The sequence below is a fragment of the Petaurus breviceps genome, unplaced genomic scaffold, assembly GCF_028583685.1.
Source record: "Petaurus breviceps papuanus isolate PSGF00001 unplaced genomic scaffold, PetGlider_PUasm1.0 90723, whole genome shotgun sequence".
Classification (NCBI taxonomy): Eukaryota; Metazoa; Chordata; class Mammalia; order Diprotodontia; family Petauridae; genus Petaurus; species Petaurus breviceps.
Genome location: NW_027187323.1, coordinates 7,815,966 through 7,835,028, shown reverse-complemented (window position 1 = coordinate 7,835,028; position 19,063 = coordinate 7,815,966). Strand labels below are relative to the sequence as shown.

The window sequence follows — 19,063 nt, the reverse complement described above, 5'->3', positions numbered from 1 at the left end:
ATTTGCTGTTATAATATAACATTGTTTCTTACTAATTATAAGAAATCTTTAAAATTTTGCTCTTCTGTTATTGCAGATATAAAGTTTTCCTAAATTGTCAAGTATGTATAAAAATCATCTAAAATCATTCTTCATTTTTAAGACTTTAATCAAGACTAACATTTTTCTTCTGAGGGCATAAGGTTTTCTTATTTCCATAACTCCCCTTAGATTACATAAAGGAGACATCGTATGCATTCTCCTTTAATGGTATGCATCATTCAGTAGATGATCACAAAGCTTAGCCTGCAGTTTTGCGTAAAGGAAGGAGAGCCATCCTTGGATGCAGAAAGACCTGGGTTCGACTTCTACCTTTGAAGCAGACTATGTCCCAGTCAAATTTCTTTCAGGACCCCAGGCAACTTTTTCAGACAATAAATTGCATAGGAGGTGTCAACCTGAAGTAGAAGTTTCCTCACCTGGGAATTTGCTTATGTCAATGAAATCACAGATTCAGTACTTATTCTTTTTTATTTTTATTTTGGTGAAAATCTAATACTACTTCCCAGATATGTCTGGCTTAATAAGCTTTGAAGCACAGTTAAACATATTCCATTTGGATATAGGGAGGATGTGCTTTGTTTGGCTTTCCTGGGGCCTACATACTATCTTCCCTTTTAAAAAGAAATTCTGTTTTGTGGGCTTTTCTAATATTCCACTTCAGTTCAATCAGTTCATTTAACACTTATTTAACTTTTATTATGTATCAGGAGCTGGGAATATAAAGACCTCCCCCCATGAGAAAAAACAAACAAAACAAAAACAAACAAATGTACATGAAAGAAATGGTTCCAAGTCTTTAAAGAGATTAAATTCTACTGGATGTGAAGAAATGGCACATACAAAAAAATAAGAAAGTAAAAATATATGCAAAGTAAATGAAAAGACATTTGTGGGAAGATTAGGAGAGTCCTTATTCAAAGGGTTATACTTAAACTGGGTCTTAAAGGAAGCTTAGGGATTCTGTGAAAATGGAGTGGGAAGGGAGTGCATTTCATCTATAGGATCCAAGAAATCCTAGACAAAATAAGTAGTTTTGTCATGTACAAAAGATTAGCAATTAGAGCAGTTTTGCTGGAATATAGAACATGTGGAAGAGAAAAATGTGCAATAAGCCTATTGAGGTAGGCTAGAACTAGATTATAAGGGGGCTAAAAGTGAAAGAAATGAATTTCTATTAATTTATAGGCAATTGGAAATGACTAGAGTTTTTTGAGCAAGTAGATGGCATAATCAGACCTGAGCTTGAGAAATATCATCGTGGAAACTATGTGTAGGTTTGAGGTGGAGAGGCCAGAGACCTGAGGCAAAAGTGCCAAGGAGAATGCTATTAAAACAGGCTAGGTGAGAGATGATGCCAATCTAAACTCAAATGGTTGTCTGATGAGTGGAGAAAAGAGGTGAGATGCAGAAGATGTTGTGGAGCTAGAAATGACGAGAGCTGGCAACTGATGAGATAAAAGGAAGAAGGGAGAGGGAAGAGTTTAGAATAATCCTGAGGTTTTGCACCTGACTGACTAGAAGGATAACTGCACTCAAAACAGAAATGGAAAGAGGTTTGGGGAAAACAAGTTCTTTTTTGAACATGTTGAGTGTGAAATACGTATGGGACATGTACTTGCTAATTAATATTTAATAGACAGTTGTTTAGGTGTGAATGGAATTCATGAGAGTTACTAGGACTGGACAGGTAAATGTGGGAGTCATTAGCTCTTTGGTGACTGTGTTATTCTAAGACATCAGGCTTTCTTATATGAAGAAGCTTAAGGTAATTAAAAATATTATTTGATTTCTAAAAGTTCATCTAGACTACTCCCTTCCTTTGGTTCAACCCTGCCCTAAGTTGTAATGTTAATGGGATATAAGATCTTCCTGTCCATCAATAGGCCTCATTTGGAGCCCATTAAAGGAAACTTCCTTAGGGGAGGCTTGCTTATAGGGAGGCTTTCACACTTTTAGCTAATTTCTAATTAGTCACTGAGTCATGAGAGTTGTGATGCCTTCTGGCTTTGAGAAGTGTATATACATACATATATATATATATATATATATATATATATATATATATATATATATATATGCACACACACATATATATTCTGAGTTGATATTTTGCTTTGGGGGTTCACTTATGAGAAGGATCTTGTGATTCCCTAGTTGAGATTCTGAGAGGCTGTATGTTCAGAGCTCCCTTACTGCTCTGATGCAAAGTCTCTCTTGATTCAGGGATGTATATAAAGTGTATAGTTGATTCAGGAAGTCAGAGTCCTGTCTATTGATTTTTATTTCTCTGCTTATATTTTCTCTGAAGTTCAGGGTGCTGACCTTTCCGCTGAACTAGTGAATATAATTAAAAAAGATTGTTGGGGCGGCAGCTAAGTGGTGCTGTGAATAGAGCACTGGCCCTGGAGTCAGGAGGACCTGAGTTCAAATCTGGCCTTAGACAGTCAACACAAAAACTAGCTGTGTGACCTTGGGCAAGTCACTTAACCCCAATTGCTTTACTTTACTCCTCCAAAAAGCAAAACAAACAAACAAAAATTGTTGATAACTTAAGATAACTTAAACAGTTCTTTCCTACTAAAGCAGATCTAAGAACCTATGCTAGCAGCCATCCTGGGTATGCCAGTATGGTGGCGGCTACACAAGTTCACTGACAAACTTCAGTGTTTGTTCTTGATATGTGTTTTGTTGGAACTATCTAACTATACATATCATAATCAGGATAGTCAGGATTCTTTATTCCTTTGTTTTTTCCTATATAGAGGTTGCTTCCTTTTTTGAATCTGTTGGTTGCCTTCTTTCCATTTTTATCCAAATATGACCTTGTGATAATTGGGTATATAATGGGTCTTTTATTTTATGCATGCTTTCCTCTCTCCCCTCTCTACCTTCTTTCTCTGATAGGAGGTGAGACTTGTTATGGTCTTTCATCATCTTTTTTCCCTGAAAGTTTGCTAGTCAGTTTATGTTCTGAACTGTTATTTCTCTTGGCCACCATGCATCTCTTGAAAATAAGATCAAGTGTGTTTGTTGGTTAAGATATTTTCTAGGTTCTTTTGGTCTCCTTGTTTTGGCAATTAGTTTATGTTGATTGAACTTCCTTAATGGTAGCCTATGTCAATGTCTTCTCTTATCCATTCCCTCCCCCCTCCCCCACTTTTAACATTTTAACAGCGTGTTTAAGAAGATTGGGTTGAAATTACCTTTATTACATATAATACCTTCACATTTGGTATTGATTTTGATTTTATTTCTCTAATCATTGGTGTGAATGAATACAACTAATTGATTAAGAAAGGACTTCTATATCACTAAGCAAATATTTCCTGTTAAAATACAATTAATTTCATTTTTATGATATTATTTGGTGTTGACCAAAGTTACTATTCCATGAGAATACTGGGTACTTCCTTACTTTCATTTCTTTGTCCATATTATTCCTTCTGACTGCAATACCTTCACAAGCATGTATCTGAATATGTTGAAATCCTACCATGGATTCAAAATCCAAATCATATATTATACTCCTGCCCCACACTGGTCCCAAGGGATCTGTGGATGGATTGCAGTAGGTCCATGAACTTGAATGGGAAAAATATTTATGTATATATACATTTATTTTAAAATAATCGGTTTTCTTTGAAATCATATGTGTTTTATTTTGTCTATTTAAAATTTTACACTGACAAGGGTGTCCATAAGTTGTATTAGACTAACAAATTGGTCTATTACATCTATACATACACACACACACACAATCTTCAGAACTCCTGAACTAAATGATTGTTGAATTAGATTTTATTTGTGCATTATGAGTATGATTATTTCTATTGTATGTGTTCAGGTGGACAATTATAGGTTACTTAAGGAAAGAGTTTATGCCTTCTATTTCTTTTGTCCTATCACTCTAACGTAATGGACACAAGATATAATTTTAATTAAGTACAAAATTACTGAGTATAAGAAAGGAAATAGGTAATTATTGAAAGGGACACCATAGTTTAAGCTAAAGGAAAGAAATACATCTCATATTATTGGAAAAGTTTGATAATAGGAAAGGTTTAGACTGAATTAGGCAGTTTTTTCTTTGTCAAGCTGAGTTCTAAGAGACAGGAAGAGAGCCAGCTGAGAATGCCCAGCAACCATTAAGAGAAAATAGATTATTCAAATGGAAAGAAGATCAGGAGTAGAGAAAGAAATCTGGGGACCACCTGGATATAAATGATAGAAGGAATCATGATGATAAATCCACCAAGTAGAAGTTATGGGAGATCGAGGATAGAATCCACATTTAGGAGACATCAGGAAGAATTCCAAGTGAAGTTGATGTTGAAACTACTGATGTAAAATGAACCAGAAAAGATGGTGATGCAAAAGAGGACAGGGGAAATTTCTATTGTTGAACTTTTTTGTTTTTGTTTTTCTATTTAGCTTACTTTCTTTCAGTAGAAAGAGAAAGCAATTGCTCATCTTCCCCCTTCATTGTGCTTCTAGGTTTGAAACCTTGGCATCATTCTTTGCCTCTTGCCTCTCCTCCTAATAGATTACTAGACACCAAGCCTTTTTTATTTTTAGGATCATAGACTATACACTTAGAGCTTAAAGTGAACTTAAAGTCATCTAACCCAAACCCTTAATTTTACAGATGAGCCAAGTGTGACCCAGAGAAGTTACGGGATTTACTCAAAGCCATACAGAGGCAGTAAGTGTGAGCTGGGGCTCGAACCTAGCTCCCTTACTACCAAGGATGGTTTCTACTGCACTACCTTCATTCATTCAATTCAATCCAACAGGCATTTATTACATTTTTACTATGCAAAACAAAAGCATTGTACGGTGGAAGGAGCACTGATCCCAAAGTTCCAAAGTCAGAGGACCTGGTTTCAAATCCTGTTTTTCATGCATATTATCGGTTTCACCTTGGAAAAGTCACTTAAACCTCTATCTGCCTCAATTTTCTCATTTATTAAATGAGGATAAAATACCTATCTCAGATGGTTTTTAAAGTATCAAATGAGATAATGCGTGTAAAGTGTTTTCTTTTAGTCATAAAGTACTATATAAATGCTACCTAGCTAGCTAGTAAATAGTAATAACTAGTAGTAGTAGTAGTAGTAGTAGTAGTAGTAGTAGTAGTAGTAGTAGTAGTAGTAGTAGTAGTATGGGCAGCTAAATTGTATAGCGAATAGAGTGTCAAACCTGGAGTCTGAAAGATTCATCTTCCTGTATTCAAATCTGGCCTCAGACACTAGCTGTGTGGCTTCAGGCAAATCACTTAATATGTTTGCCTCAGTTTCTTCATCTGTAAAATAAGCTGGAGAAGGAAATGGCAAACCACTGTAGAATCTTCGTCAAGAAAACCCCAAATGGGCTTACAAAGAGTTAGACAGGACTGAAAAAATGACTGAACAACAACCACTCCCAGTAAAAGTTGTAGTACTAGTAATAGTGGTAGTAGTAGTGGTAGTAGTAGCGGTAGTGTAAATAGTAGTGGTAGTAGTAGTAGTGGTAGTAGATGTTCAATACTTCAGGCAGCTATCAAAGATTGTAAGTTACCAAGTATTTTCTGATATTTATATTAAATCTTTTGAGAGAGGTGTTCAGGGTGAGCTTAAAAATTTGAGAGTGAAGAAGAGATTTCAAACAAGTCAGTATGAGGAATTAAATCATCTTGATAATTAATAAAGCTATGAAGCAGGTAGCTGATATAAGTGAGGGCCCAGTGAGGCGCAGCCTGCATTTGTAAGAGTTATGATAAAATGCAAAAAACCCCAACCGTTTTTGCATATTCACCTCAGAATTTGCTCTTCCTAAGAGTTCTTTATTTGTTTTGCTTTCGTCCTAATTTCGTCCCTAATTTCAATGCTTTCATCATTTTCATTAATCCTCTCTTAAGCCTTTTTCTATTACTCTCTTAGTCTTAAAGATAGTTGCTGAATATGGAAGTTAAAATGAGCCATAGCAAACTCCACTAAAAACAGGACCAGAATTAATTTTCATATTAAAATTTGTGTGTTCCATACTCATGATATTTTATTCTAGAATCACACTGAACTTTTAAATAGCAGCAATAATTAATGTGACTTATTGAATTGTGATATATTAAGACTACTACTATATTTTTCTACTACCTATATCTGTTCATTTTTTCCAAAAATTTAAAGTTTTATTGTTCATTTCATATGAGCTGTCCTGCATGTGATACTACATGCATGTCCTTTATTTATGCCATTTTATCTGGTTTGTCAAGACTCTTTTTGGAAATATTTACCCTTTAGTTGGGGAAGCTAGGTGGTACCTGGTATCTAGATAGAGTACCTGGTCTGGGGTCAGTAAGACCTGAGTTCACATCTGGCCTCAGACACTTTCTAGCTGTGTGACCCTGGGCAAATCACTTAACTCTGCTTACCTCAGTTTCCTCATCTGTAAAATGAGCTGGAGAAGGAAATAGTAAACCACTCTAACACCTGTGGCAAGAAAACTTCAAAAGGGATCATGAAGAATCAGACATGACTGAAAATGGCTAAACCACAACAACAACAAACCCTTTACTTAATATGGAAACCCTTTACTTAAAATGACAACAAATATATTGTCATTGTTCCACATGTATCTATTACAGATATATAGATAGAAAGGTAGATGTGTGTATGTGTGTATATATATGTATATATATACACACACACATATTATATACACGCCCATACCCACCAACATTCACAACCCACACATGTGTGTGCATATATACACACATATACATACATACACATATACATATTTGTGTATGAAAATATGTACACTATTCCAAAAATTTTAATGTTGTTTCAAGCTTTAATAGCTTAAAACAGCAGTACCACTTTTAGGATACACTACATAAATAATACTCACTTTCCTTTTCCATAGTAAGTCCCAAGGCTCCCCTGGTTGGCTATATGTATAGGTGGCGAAATATCTCATTTAGTAGCACCATTTGTTAGCACTGTGAAGTTACTATAATTGGTACAAAAAAAATTGCCCACTGGGAAAGCATTATAAGATGTGGCCTACCACTAATGGATGAAGCATAACCTAGTATCAAATTGGAAGAAAAGTGGCATAGAGGGATTGTTTTGTCTTTGGGAAGAACTCAGACATTGATTGCCACTCTCTGCTTCTATTATCAAGAGGTCATATTGAAAGAAGATAGTGTAATGTAAAAACATTTTAAGAGCAAACTGCTAAAGAATGACATGGGACAGGGGGAAAGTAAGAGTTTCTGTAACAGAAGAGCACAAATAAAAAGCGTTTCTTCCATTGGAGTCTATGGAAGTTTGGAATACATTAAGGCAGTAGTCTTCCATTTAATGGAGATTTGGATACCATCATATTATTTGATCTTGGAACAGCAGTGCATTGTGGGAATTGGTGGTTTTAAAAGTTTCTCTCCAGAGGCAGTTAAGGCAGTCTGAGTCTGAATGTGGTCAGGGGAAGGCTGCTGAGGTTAGATTGCTATTTACAAATATCTTTTTGTTTCTATTACTCTTCCCTGGACTTTGTAAATAAACTTTGGGGATTATACCTCAAGCAGCTTGATTTGTGCTTGATAGTTGACACTATCCATGAGGAAAACATTAGAATTTGTTTGAATGTATTCGTTTTTGACTTGAATATATGACATTTAGGAGAAGGTCTGGGGTACATGCTACAGGTGACCTTTATTCTATTTAGCTAAATTTACCAACCACTTCTACCCCCTAAAGAGGTTTATATTTACCTTCATGGATCTGAAGGATCCCCGGAGAGTGTCATCCTTTGCTGTTTTGGCACATTTTCCAACAAATGGAACAATCCCTTGTTATAACTGGAGTGTTTTCACTGTAAAAATCATATAGACATGAAATGTCAGCAGCTATCAACATGGTAAGCAAAAACACATTGGAGTGATTTAGAATAGACGAATGCATGGCATTCTTGGGAAACCTCTTCTGGCGTAAATGCTGCGTTGCTCACATTTTGAGTGCCAGCACCACTTGGTTCTGCTGTGCATTTCTCTCACCCCACTACTTGTGAGATAATGCTCTTACACCCTAAGTGCTACCCCCAAAGGCATGCACTCATTTATAGAACTTGCATATTCATGCTTCAGTCAGTCACCTTAGAAGCAATGCAGAAGCAGAGTAGGGATTGATATTATGGTTGAGATAAGTGCCTTTTGGTAAGGTCTTACAGGGATCTAAAGAGCTATCCTGTGACTCTTATATTCATTCTAATGTTACAATACTCTAGTGTAGCTATAACCTTATTAATGTGGCTATTTCCTCCCACAGACGTCAAGCACGTGGCAGCACGTAGGCCCACAACACTCCTGAGGGTAGCCTAAATGAGATGAAAATGTAATTGGGAAATATTTAACAAAATATATAAAAATACAATATAACTGATAATATTGCTTTCAGAAGGTACTGTATGAGATGATTTTGAGGATGTGATAGAAAAGACAGAGGATGGATAAAATGTAAGTGGCATCCTCTGGACCTGATGCCTAGATTATGGTGGGCTCTTATCATGCCTTCCTAATCCAGTATGAGTAGGTCATAATTACTGCTATGTAACAGAGTCATTCAGTAATGTGGGAAAGAGTCATATGTTTTATAGAAAGTGTCTTACTCAGCTATAGCACAGTAGCACAGGATGGTAGCCGTCAGTTAGGTTGCTGGAGTTTTCCAGTACAGAAGATTCTTCATTTGGGTAGTCCAGAAGAGAGGCAGTGTAGGAGTACTAATCAGGAAGAGGGGGTGTCTCAGATTATACCCTGAATATTTCTTCAAGAAAAATATAGTGAGGTGCTGGATGTGATAAGCACCAAATAATATAACCCAAAAAAATGAAATCTATTATATTTTTAGAGTCTGGAAATGACTCATTACTGATGTACAAGTTATTCCTAAATCAGAGTCCTGTCTACGATCATAATGCTATCTTGTTAGAGAAAAGATGACAATTAGTACAAAATTAGAAGAAAAATATCAGAATAAGATGTATTAAATTAAAATAATTTCAAACGGAACAATTTAAACAAGCTGTTGACCCTGGGGGAAAAAAGAGGGAAGTCAATAAAAGAACAGATATTGGCAAAGTTTCCCAAAGAAGCTTAAGGAATAGAAATTAAAAGAAACAAACCACAAAAGCTTAGAAACTACTTTAATCAGATAATACTAAATCTATTTGTCAAACAAAGAGATAATGACAATAGATATAATTAAGAATAAACATACATAGAGAGAATATATTTTTATATACATTACATATAAATATTATATATATATATACATACACACATACATACATACACACATATATGACAATTAGAGGAATGGCAACTAGAAGGCTCAGTGGATAGAATACTGGGACTGGAGTCAGGAAGACCTGAGTTTGTATCAGACATTTAACTAGCTCTCTGACTCAGGGCAACTCACTTAACCTCTGTTTGCCTGAAAAAATGATGGACCACTCCACTGTCTTTGCCAAGAAAACCGCATGAACAGTATTAGTGTGTCACAAAATCACAGAGTCATGAAGAGTAAGAAACAATTGAACAAATATATGTGAGTACATGTACGTAGATATACAATTAGGTTATTGAAAATGTCTGGGTGGGAAATATTGGGGCCTGAGTGATGGCAGTGGCAGTGGTATTGGAAGGACAGAGACAGATGGGGAAGCTATTGAGGTGGTAGAATTGCTGGACTTGTATATATTGAGTAAGAGAAAGGAATCAGAAATGGTACTAGATTTCAAGCCCAGGTGCCATACATACATACATACATATAAATGTGAGTTACCTTTTGTTACATCAAATGATTGATTTTGAGAATCACCATTTCAAATCACTGAACTGCACAAACGTGGCTACTTACTTCATTGATTTTCCATGCAATTAGGAGAGCTATGTGGTGTAGAGTGGTGAAATAAGTTCATATGAGAGCATGCATAGCTCTTGTGGAAGCTAATAGATGGACAATTGAAATACAGAAGGCAAAAAGAAGGGGTTAAATTATATGACGTCTTTTCTTTTGTCCTAGGATTATAGAATTTGAAGTTGGAAGAGATCATCTAGCTCAACTCTCTCCTTTTATAAATTAAAAAATTGTGGGGCGGATAGGTGGTGCAGTGAATAGAGCACTGGCCCTATAGTCAGGAGGACCTGGGTTCAAATCCAGCCTCATACACTTAACACTTAATAGCCATGGGAACTTGAGCAAGTCACTTAACCCCAATTGCACTTCCTTCTCCCCTTTAAAAAAGCAAAAAAAAAAGAATTATGGCACTGTGAGGTCACAAACATAATAAGTAGCAAAGAGTAATATACAGCACTATTTTTGATATACATTGCTATTTACCTACTCTCCAAACTCTTATGGACCTTCTCTTCTAAAGGAGAGAGAGAGAGACAGAGAGAGACAGAGAGAGAGAGAGACAGAGAGAGACAGAGAGAGAGAGACAGACAGACAGACAGAGACAGACAGAGAGAGACAGAGAGAGAGACAGAGAGAGACAGAGAGACAGAGAGAGAGACAGAGAGACAGAGAGACAGAGACAGAGAGACAGAGAGACAGAGAGAGAGGGACAGAGAGGAGAGAGAGGCAGAGGCTCATGATGAGTAAACTCCTTCTACCAAGGCAGATTTGCAACTCATAGTCTTAGAAAGTTTTCTGGGGGCCCTGAGAGATTAAAGGTCTTGTCCATGATCACACAGCTAAGTCTCTTCCAGAGATTGGACTGGAACTTAAGGTTCCTTGACTACAAGCCAGGTCTCTACCCACTAAGCCAGGCTGCTTCTCTCCTAAAATTAATGATAGAAAAATGGCAATGCTTACTATAACAAAGATATGATTTGAAATTATCCTGTGGACAGCCCTTGAGGTCATTTTTCTAGTTAGTGTTTTACAAGTTTTATGGCCCTGAATAGTTTTATATTAGTTATACTAAACTCTGAATTTGTCTGTCAAGTTTGTTTTTGTTAGCAAAAGACAAAGTCAGTAATAGTTATTTGGTCGGCTGCTGTTACTCCTCAATTATCCTTGCTTCTTGTGAGGCTAAGTAAATTTTATTTCTTCTCTCTGTAGCTCAGTTTTATAATTCTGGCAACACATCTGAAGAAATTATACATACATGTTTGTCCTTTATCAGAGAGACATTTCTGCTATTGTGTCTCTTAGAAGTTTTAAATTTAAAAATCCACAATATTAGAGTGGCTGTGTTGAAAAAAAAAATTGAAGGTGACTTATGGTTGTCACTGGATATCAAATAGCACTTTCTAAAAAATAAAACAAAATTTCATTATATTTATATACAGGTAGGTTTTTTTTAAAGGCACCTAGGTAGTGTGCCAGGTCTAGGGTGAGTTCAAATCTGGCCTTAGATATGCACTAGCTGTGTGGCCTTGGGCAAGTCACTTAACACTGTCTCAGTTCCTCATCTGTAAAATGAGGTGAACGAATGGCAAACCCTTCCAGTATCTCTGCCAAGAAAACTCTGAATGGGGTCACATAAAGTTGGACACGACTGAAACAATTGAACAACAACAATAAAGGTTTAATAAAGATAGTAAATTCACAGTCTTATCTTCTTTGGAAATGATTGAAACAGAGTAAGTGAATTCAAAACACCTGGGTTTGTGTCTATTACATGTGTCAAAGATATTACTATTAAAATAGTGAAATAGGATAATGATAAATAAAGTGACACGAAATATTTTACTTGAGCTTCTGTAGAGCCTGTCTTTAATATGGCTACTCTTAAGAGTTAAAGACACTCTGACAGTGATGTAATTCCTTCACCACTTAAGTACAACAGGATTTTATTATTAAGCACACTGGCTGGAAAGAGTGTTCACACTATAAACAGTTTTGTTGGATTGGTAATCCTGCTTGTCAGATTTGTTCACTGTTTGATATTAATCAGTAGGTTTATAAAAGGTGCAGTACAAGGCAGAAATGAATAGTGAAGAAGTTACAAATCCTGTTTCCATAAAACAGTATACTAGAGATCTTTACTGCAGAGGTGTGCAGAATATCTTGACATTTCATGCTTGGTTTGACAGTGTATACTAACCTAAGGGCAGAAGAGTTATTATGATAATAGGTGCTACTGTTCATTTCATTACCCAAGCTTAGAGACGTAGAGGCCTCAATAGAAATTTACTGAAATATATTGAATTTCATTTTTGCATTTGGAAACGTGATGAATGCATTAGTGTTAGTTTTTGTATATTTCATTTCTCTGCTTTTGCAGTTCCAGAGCCTAGTTTACTGTGAGCAAGTTTTGTGATTATTATGTATTGATTTCTGAATGATGGACTGACTACATGTCTATCAAAAGATAGCATCAAAGGATGTACAGCTAGATGAGACATTCAGAGTGGCAAGTCCAATTCCATCATTCTAGAAAGGAAGGAACTTGGTCAGGGTCCTCCAGACAATTAAGAGGCAGATTCCCAAACGACACTATATTGTCAGAAAGTTCTTCACAGTATGTTTGAACATGTCTCTTCAGAATGACTTTAAATCACTCCCACACACACATCCTATGTTACTTCATATTTTATTTGTTGTTTCCCTTCCACAAAAATCCTATGTTCTGTCACTGTGCCTGGCCAGAACCAGGCACACAAAGTGGGCACCTCCTCAACTCACCTGAACTCTACTCACCTTAGATCTATTCAAGTCCCAATACAAGTGCCTTACTGGATCATTCAGTAGTTAGAATTCCTCCACCAAAAATAAATTACTTTGTATTTTAATCACATATATTTGTAATGATCAGATCTAAGAGCAAGCATTCTTAGTTTTGTGTGTGTGTGTGTGTGTGTGTGTGTGTGTGTGTGTGTGTGTGTACGTGTGTGTCCTTTGGAAGGCTGGTAAAACTTGTGTTTCACCTTTCTCAGAATAATGTATAAAGTAAAAGTATAAAGTAAAATATGTAGGATTACAAAGAAATCCAATTATATTGAAATACAGTATTGAAATGTTTTTTTTAAGTTAATGGACTCCTAGGTTAAGAACCCCTAATCTAGTTAACGAGGAATATATTTTAACTTCTTTCTATCTCTAGTGAAAAGTTCAGTCCCTGGCATATATAATAGGTAATTAAAAATCATTTTTAATCAAATGGTATCATTCATGGCCATATTACTCTTTCTTTCCTTGAGTTTTATTTCCTTTAAGATAATCATGAACCCATGTACATACTTTCTTAAACATTCCATTTTGTAATTAGCAATTGCTTTCCATAAGAAATGCAACTTATATCTATAGCTTTCCCACTGTGTGACTGTTAGGAGTTGAGTGACTCAGTGGTAGCAGCACTTAATTCAGAATAAGAAGAACTGGGGTAAAAGTTCTACTACCTTACTACCTGTCTGGTCTTGGTCAGGTTCAAGTCTAGGGGCCTCAGTTTCCCCAGCTGTAAAATTAGAGATTTGTATTCAATGACCTCTAAGGTCCATTTTAGTTTTTCATCTATGATCCTAAAATGTAATTTTGAAGCTTTTACTGAGAAGCAGTGCCTTGACTACATATGCTATTATGGGAGATCCTCAGGCACTCAGCAAAATTGAAAAATTAGATGTTAATAAGGATCATGATGATGATGTCGATAACTGCCGTATTATAGTAATTTAAAGTTTGTAAAGTCCTTTACATATATTGTTTCATTTGAACCCTTCCAGGTAAGTATTATAGGGCTATAATAAAATATCATTCTCAGATACCACAGATATGGTGCCTATTAGATAGACTGATTATAGATCTTGATATGTAATACCTGTGAGATATCTTATAGAGGTAAAAAGGAAAACTGAGGTTTAGAGAGTTTAAGTGATTTGCTTATGGTCACAAAGGTCACCAAAAAGTGAATTTGAAACCCTATGGTCCTTACTTTCAAGTCTGGCACTTTATCCAATACCTGGCATATATAAATGATCTCTGTTCATAAGTGAAATTCCTGATTAACAAAAGAATAACTAGGCAGTAAGCATCCTTGGTAGCTTTTCAAATGAACTCCAGGTTGGGAGGAACTTTTATTCAGCATACACAGAGAAAAGGTCATTTGACTTAAAAAATGTATTTCTTATATTCACTAGTACATCTCCTTTCTATACCAGTTCTTCTACTTTCCAGGGAAGGAGATTACCATTATCTGGTCTATGGCAAATTGTTGCTTTTACAAATCATACTTGCTTATTTAGCCTTAACCCCAACCCATCACTTTCCCTCCTCCCAAATGTATATACAAGCACATATATCTGCATATGTGGATAATAAGAACATAGACGTGTGTAAGAATATAGACATGTGTGCATATAATAATAAAGTCTCTTATGGAGAGGTCAGGAATAGGTACCACTATTAATTTTATTCCCTTTCCTGATCAGACCAAATGCTCCAAGAAAAAAACTAAATTAAATGAGTTACTGTATTAAATTCATTTTACAAAACTTAGATTCTTATACAAATATGACCTAAATAACAACAATAACAATTAAAATGTAAAGCACTTTGCAAACCGTCAAGCTTTATCCAACTATTCCCTAATGATAATTACAATTATTATGTTATTACATTCAGTTCTTAATATAACTTGCATTTTTATATAAGGCTTTGTGAAGAACTTTATGCTATTATCTATTTTTCAAATAATAATTATTATATGGATACAATAATAAGTCGATGTCTGTTAAGTCCTCTACAGACATTGTTGTTACTATTGTTGTGCAGCTCATAGCACAGTACCTGGCAATTAGTAGGTACTTAATGAATATTTATTGATTGATTTGGCCTGATCTTTTTAAGGGCACAGCTATCAGCAAACTCTGGTTTAAACAAGAGGATAAATTTTTCTCATCAAAAGCTTACCTTAATTGTATTATTATTATCATAAATTTCATAGCCCATTATCCTATCACTTCCATCAGTACTAGGTAGCTTTGAAGGTAGAGGCCTAGGTTGTGCAAATCTTCCTCAAAATCCTAGGATGGGGAGGAAAGTAGCAGCTGAGTATTCAGAGGCTCCCTGATTGGAGCAGTGGGAATAGAATTTTGCCCCAGGGTGCCAAATTTAGAGGGTGCTGGCAGCATTTTCAGTCCTTCAAAAGCATAGAAACAGAGCTTTAGCTCAGCACCTAGTTAGTAGATAATTAGTTAAAATAGTGAGTTAGTTTATATAGCATATGCCAGATGGTATGCTGACGTGAGCACTTTCTCACTGGCCTGAGGTGGCCTCCCCAGAAGTAACTTGGAGCTACTGTCCTTTCCCACTACAGGGTCATGTCTCAACTCCCCACCTTCTCTTTGCTGGAATAAGGCAAACTTTCTCAAGGCTTGTTAAGGGAAGAAGTGTCTCTGATTATACCTACAGTGCTCAGAATGAGAATGAGTTTCCTGAGCTTTGCTTACCCTGATTTATTGTGGTGCATTGATACTTCTTTTAAGGCATTAATTCAAAAAAAAGTCATTCAATAAACATTTCAATGCTTAGCCCTAAGTGGTGACCAAGTGGAAATTTGAACCCAGAGTCCTTAATTCCTGGACCCTGAGCTAAATTCTGCTCTGTGTATTGTGAGAGCAAAATGTGATGTCATAAACATGGCATAATGACTTCACAGTTGATTCCATTAGGAAGAGAAGCTAGGTTATATGGGGAAGCAGGGAGGGGGAAATAACTCTTTTATTGAAAAACATATTACATATTACCCATAATGATAGAGAGGGGAATAAAGGAAATAATAGGCCAATTACTTTTCTTTGTGAACAAATGTTTGTCACTTTTAAGTTTACTCCTGTGTTCTAGGACTACTCCATTTATAGCTTCTGCAACTGACATGAAACCACTTTGAAACTTCATAATTTTGTTGTCTTTCTTTTGGTATTTTTTTGGAGGTTGCAAGGATCATTGATATAAATCCATTACTGGACATTTTTATTCAAAGGTTAGAAAAGACCACCAAAGTATTATCTGGTGTAGACTTTATTTTAGGAGCAAACATAAACACGAAGAAACCATAATCCTGGTGTAATGTAGGAATCTAATTAAGACTAATGAGGCAACATTAAATTTAATGTATGATGCATTTTATATGCCTTACCATTAGAGCCGCAGCAAGCTGTTCTGTCGGAGAGTCGAACTTTGGTGACTATCCCCCTACAGGCATTCTTAAGCAATCTGGGCTTAAGCCTCTGATCACTCATTAGACTTGTGCTGGGCTTGCAGAGCTAGACACAAAAGCGACAATAAAACATGAGAGAAAAGTGGGACTCCTCAGTGGGTTCACCAAACCAATGAAAAGACAGAGGTCTCGCCTGTGCTGAGAGCTCTGTGCCATCTGAGAGGCCAGGGCTATTCCAGTCAGGGACACTGAAGTTGACAGTCAAAGAGTAATGAAAACATCAGAGTGAGGTGGAGTTTCGGGGGTGGGGAACAGAGGGCAGTGGGAAGGTGAAGAGCAAGAGATCACAGTTTCACTGGATTCCTAGAAAGATTAATTGTTCTTGCTGCCGGTCAGTTTGAGGAGGATCTGAAGGAAACAATCTTTGGTCCTTGAAGTCATTTACAAATAGGGTCAGCCTCAGTGCATGCAATCCCAGAAAAGGGACAAGGAGGAATCTCTGAAGTTGCATACTGCAGGTTATTTAAAAGAAGGGCCTAAAGGAATGAAACTTCAGAAGTTCATTTAGGGAAGTTATCTTTTGGAATTGTTTGGCTTCCCTTTCCATGATCTAGCCTATAAAGGCTTGGGTGTAGATTTAAATGACTTGTCTCTGCTCAATGCAACTAACTAGTTGGAAACAAAACCCAAACTCAAAGCCAAATCTCTCAAACCTCCCACACCTGTGCTTTTCCCATTAGATCATGTTGCTAAAGCATGATTCACTTGCTTATTTAAAAATCATTGTTAAAAACCACTAGCTTCATTTTGTCACTTAAACACAAAAAACTTTTTGATCATGGGTCAAATTATCCAGAGTTTTTTTTTAAGATCCATATGATGACAGCTTTGTTTTTCTGAATTGCTGTATCCTGATTCCAAAGACTAACAACTAGTCCTGATGATTCATCTCCATTTAGCAAAATAACCTTGAATGGTACAGTGGAAAGCTCTGGGGTTAGAGGTTCTAGGTGAAATCCCATCTCTATTTTTTTAAAAGACATTTAGGTGTTACACTAGATAGAGTGTTGGACTTTGAGTCAGGATGACCTGAATTCAAATCCTAACTTAAACACTCACTGGCTGTGACCATGGACAAGTTAGTTAATCTATCAGTTTCAGTTTCCTCTTCTTTAAAAATAGGGTAATAATAACATCTACTTCACAGAGTCGTGAGGATCAAATTCATTAATATGTGCAAAGCTTCTTGAAAACCTTAAAATGCTGTATAAATGTTAGCTACTAGCTGCGGGATTTGTGGCTTAAACTGTCTGAGGCCTCAGTTTCCTCATCCGTAAAATGAGGGGTTTGGATTTGATGGTCTCTAAGGCCCCTTCTTCTGCTAGATCGACAATTCTATGATCTTTGTTCCAGGAATTTGAATTTGCAAGGGTCTGAATCTTCCTAGTCCCTAGAGGAAAATGATTTCTGATATTATTGCTCAATGGTTCAAGCAGAGGACAGACTCTGTATGTCCATAGAAGGCCATGAGGGAAAAAGAAAAAAAAAATCAAAGTCAGCATTGATGAAGTCAAAGAGCAGCCACTCAGAAGAGGAAGAAAAGTGATTCTCCCCCACAGTCAGTTATTCCTCATCTGTCCTGTCTCAAATCCCTTCCTTCTTACTCTGCTGCTCCTACACAGTCATCAAAAATCACAGCAACTTGAGTGCAGGTATAACCCCAATCTTAAAGGCCTGGTATGTAGAGTGGTCCACATTTATACCTCTACCTTTGTGACTGTCTATTACTTTGTACAATGATGTGTCTACCAGTAGTTATTTTGAGTGTTATGGAAAAAAATTGAGATGTGTGCAGCAGACCACTCCACAGTAAATATCAGCTTAGCTGTCTTTTAGCCCATGTCTATGGGAGAATAGCCTATCTAACCTAAGCCATCTTTTCCTGTGTCTGTACTATTTACATAGCCTCAAGAAGAAAGGCTATAACATACCATGGATGTAGTTATTTTCATATGGATAAACCAGTCAGAACAAGGCAGAAATACCTCTCTGCAAGCTTTCTTGTTAGCAGCTTTAAAACCTCATACTGAAAATAAACAGGATTTTTCCCAAGGAAGGAGGGGGCTACCAGCAGGAGGGAGTGAGAATACTGGAAGACACATTAATTCACTACAAGGAGGGAAGCTGAAAAGAAATGAAGTCTCAGAGAAGTCTGATTCAATTGGTGATATTTTTCTGTCTTCTTTGCTTCTCCTACTGCCTTCTGGAGATTCTTCTCTGATGACCCTTCTCTCCCTTTCTCCCCATTTCTTTTCAAACTTGGCATCTCTAAGAGAAATGAAATAAGTATCTGAGACAGGTTGGATTAAGAAGCTTTGCTTTCAAACCTCTTTGTGATGCTTTACCACAAATACTAAACCTCTCTGCCCCAAACAATGTATAGAAGTCAAAAGAAAGCACATGAGTATTTATTAAGTGTTTATTATAGACCAGGCACTATGTTTTGGGGATATAAGGAAAGCCCTCCCTGCCCAATAAAAAGAACAACCAGTCCCTACTTTTAGGAGTTCACAGTCTACGAGGGAAACAATATGCAAGCACGTATGAACCAACATGATATATAGAGGATAACTTGGAGATAATCTCAGAAGGAAGACACTAAGTAAGATTAAGATTAAAGAGGACCTGAAAAGACTTCTTGTGGAAGACAGGACTTAATTTGTGACTAAAGGATGCCAGTAAATGGACATGAGGAAGAGAGACTTCTAGATATGTAGAAAGCCAGTGAAAATACAGTGAGCTGGGAGATGGCATGTCCAGTGAAATGAGCAGTAAGGAAGCTGGTGTCACTGTATCATGGAGGAGAAAGAAGTACTAA

General features: G+C 36.4%; 1 long non-coding RNA gene across 1 annotated transcript in view; it reads right to left on the bottom strand.

Moving 5' to 3' along the window:
- The window catches only part of LOC138145024 (uncharacterized), a 31,529-nt gene extending 15,246 nt beyond the window's left edge, over positions 1-16,283 (bottom strand). Inside the window, exons 1-2 of the long non-coding RNA XR_011164086.1 lie at positions 16,165-16,283; positions 7,796-7,896 (exon numbers count right to left, since the gene is read on the bottom strand). This is a non-coding gene — a long non-coding RNA (uncharacterized lncRNA). The remainder of the gene's footprint in view (positions 1-7,795; positions 7,897-16,164) is intronic.
- Positions 16,284-19,063: the final 2,780 nt, after the last annotated feature.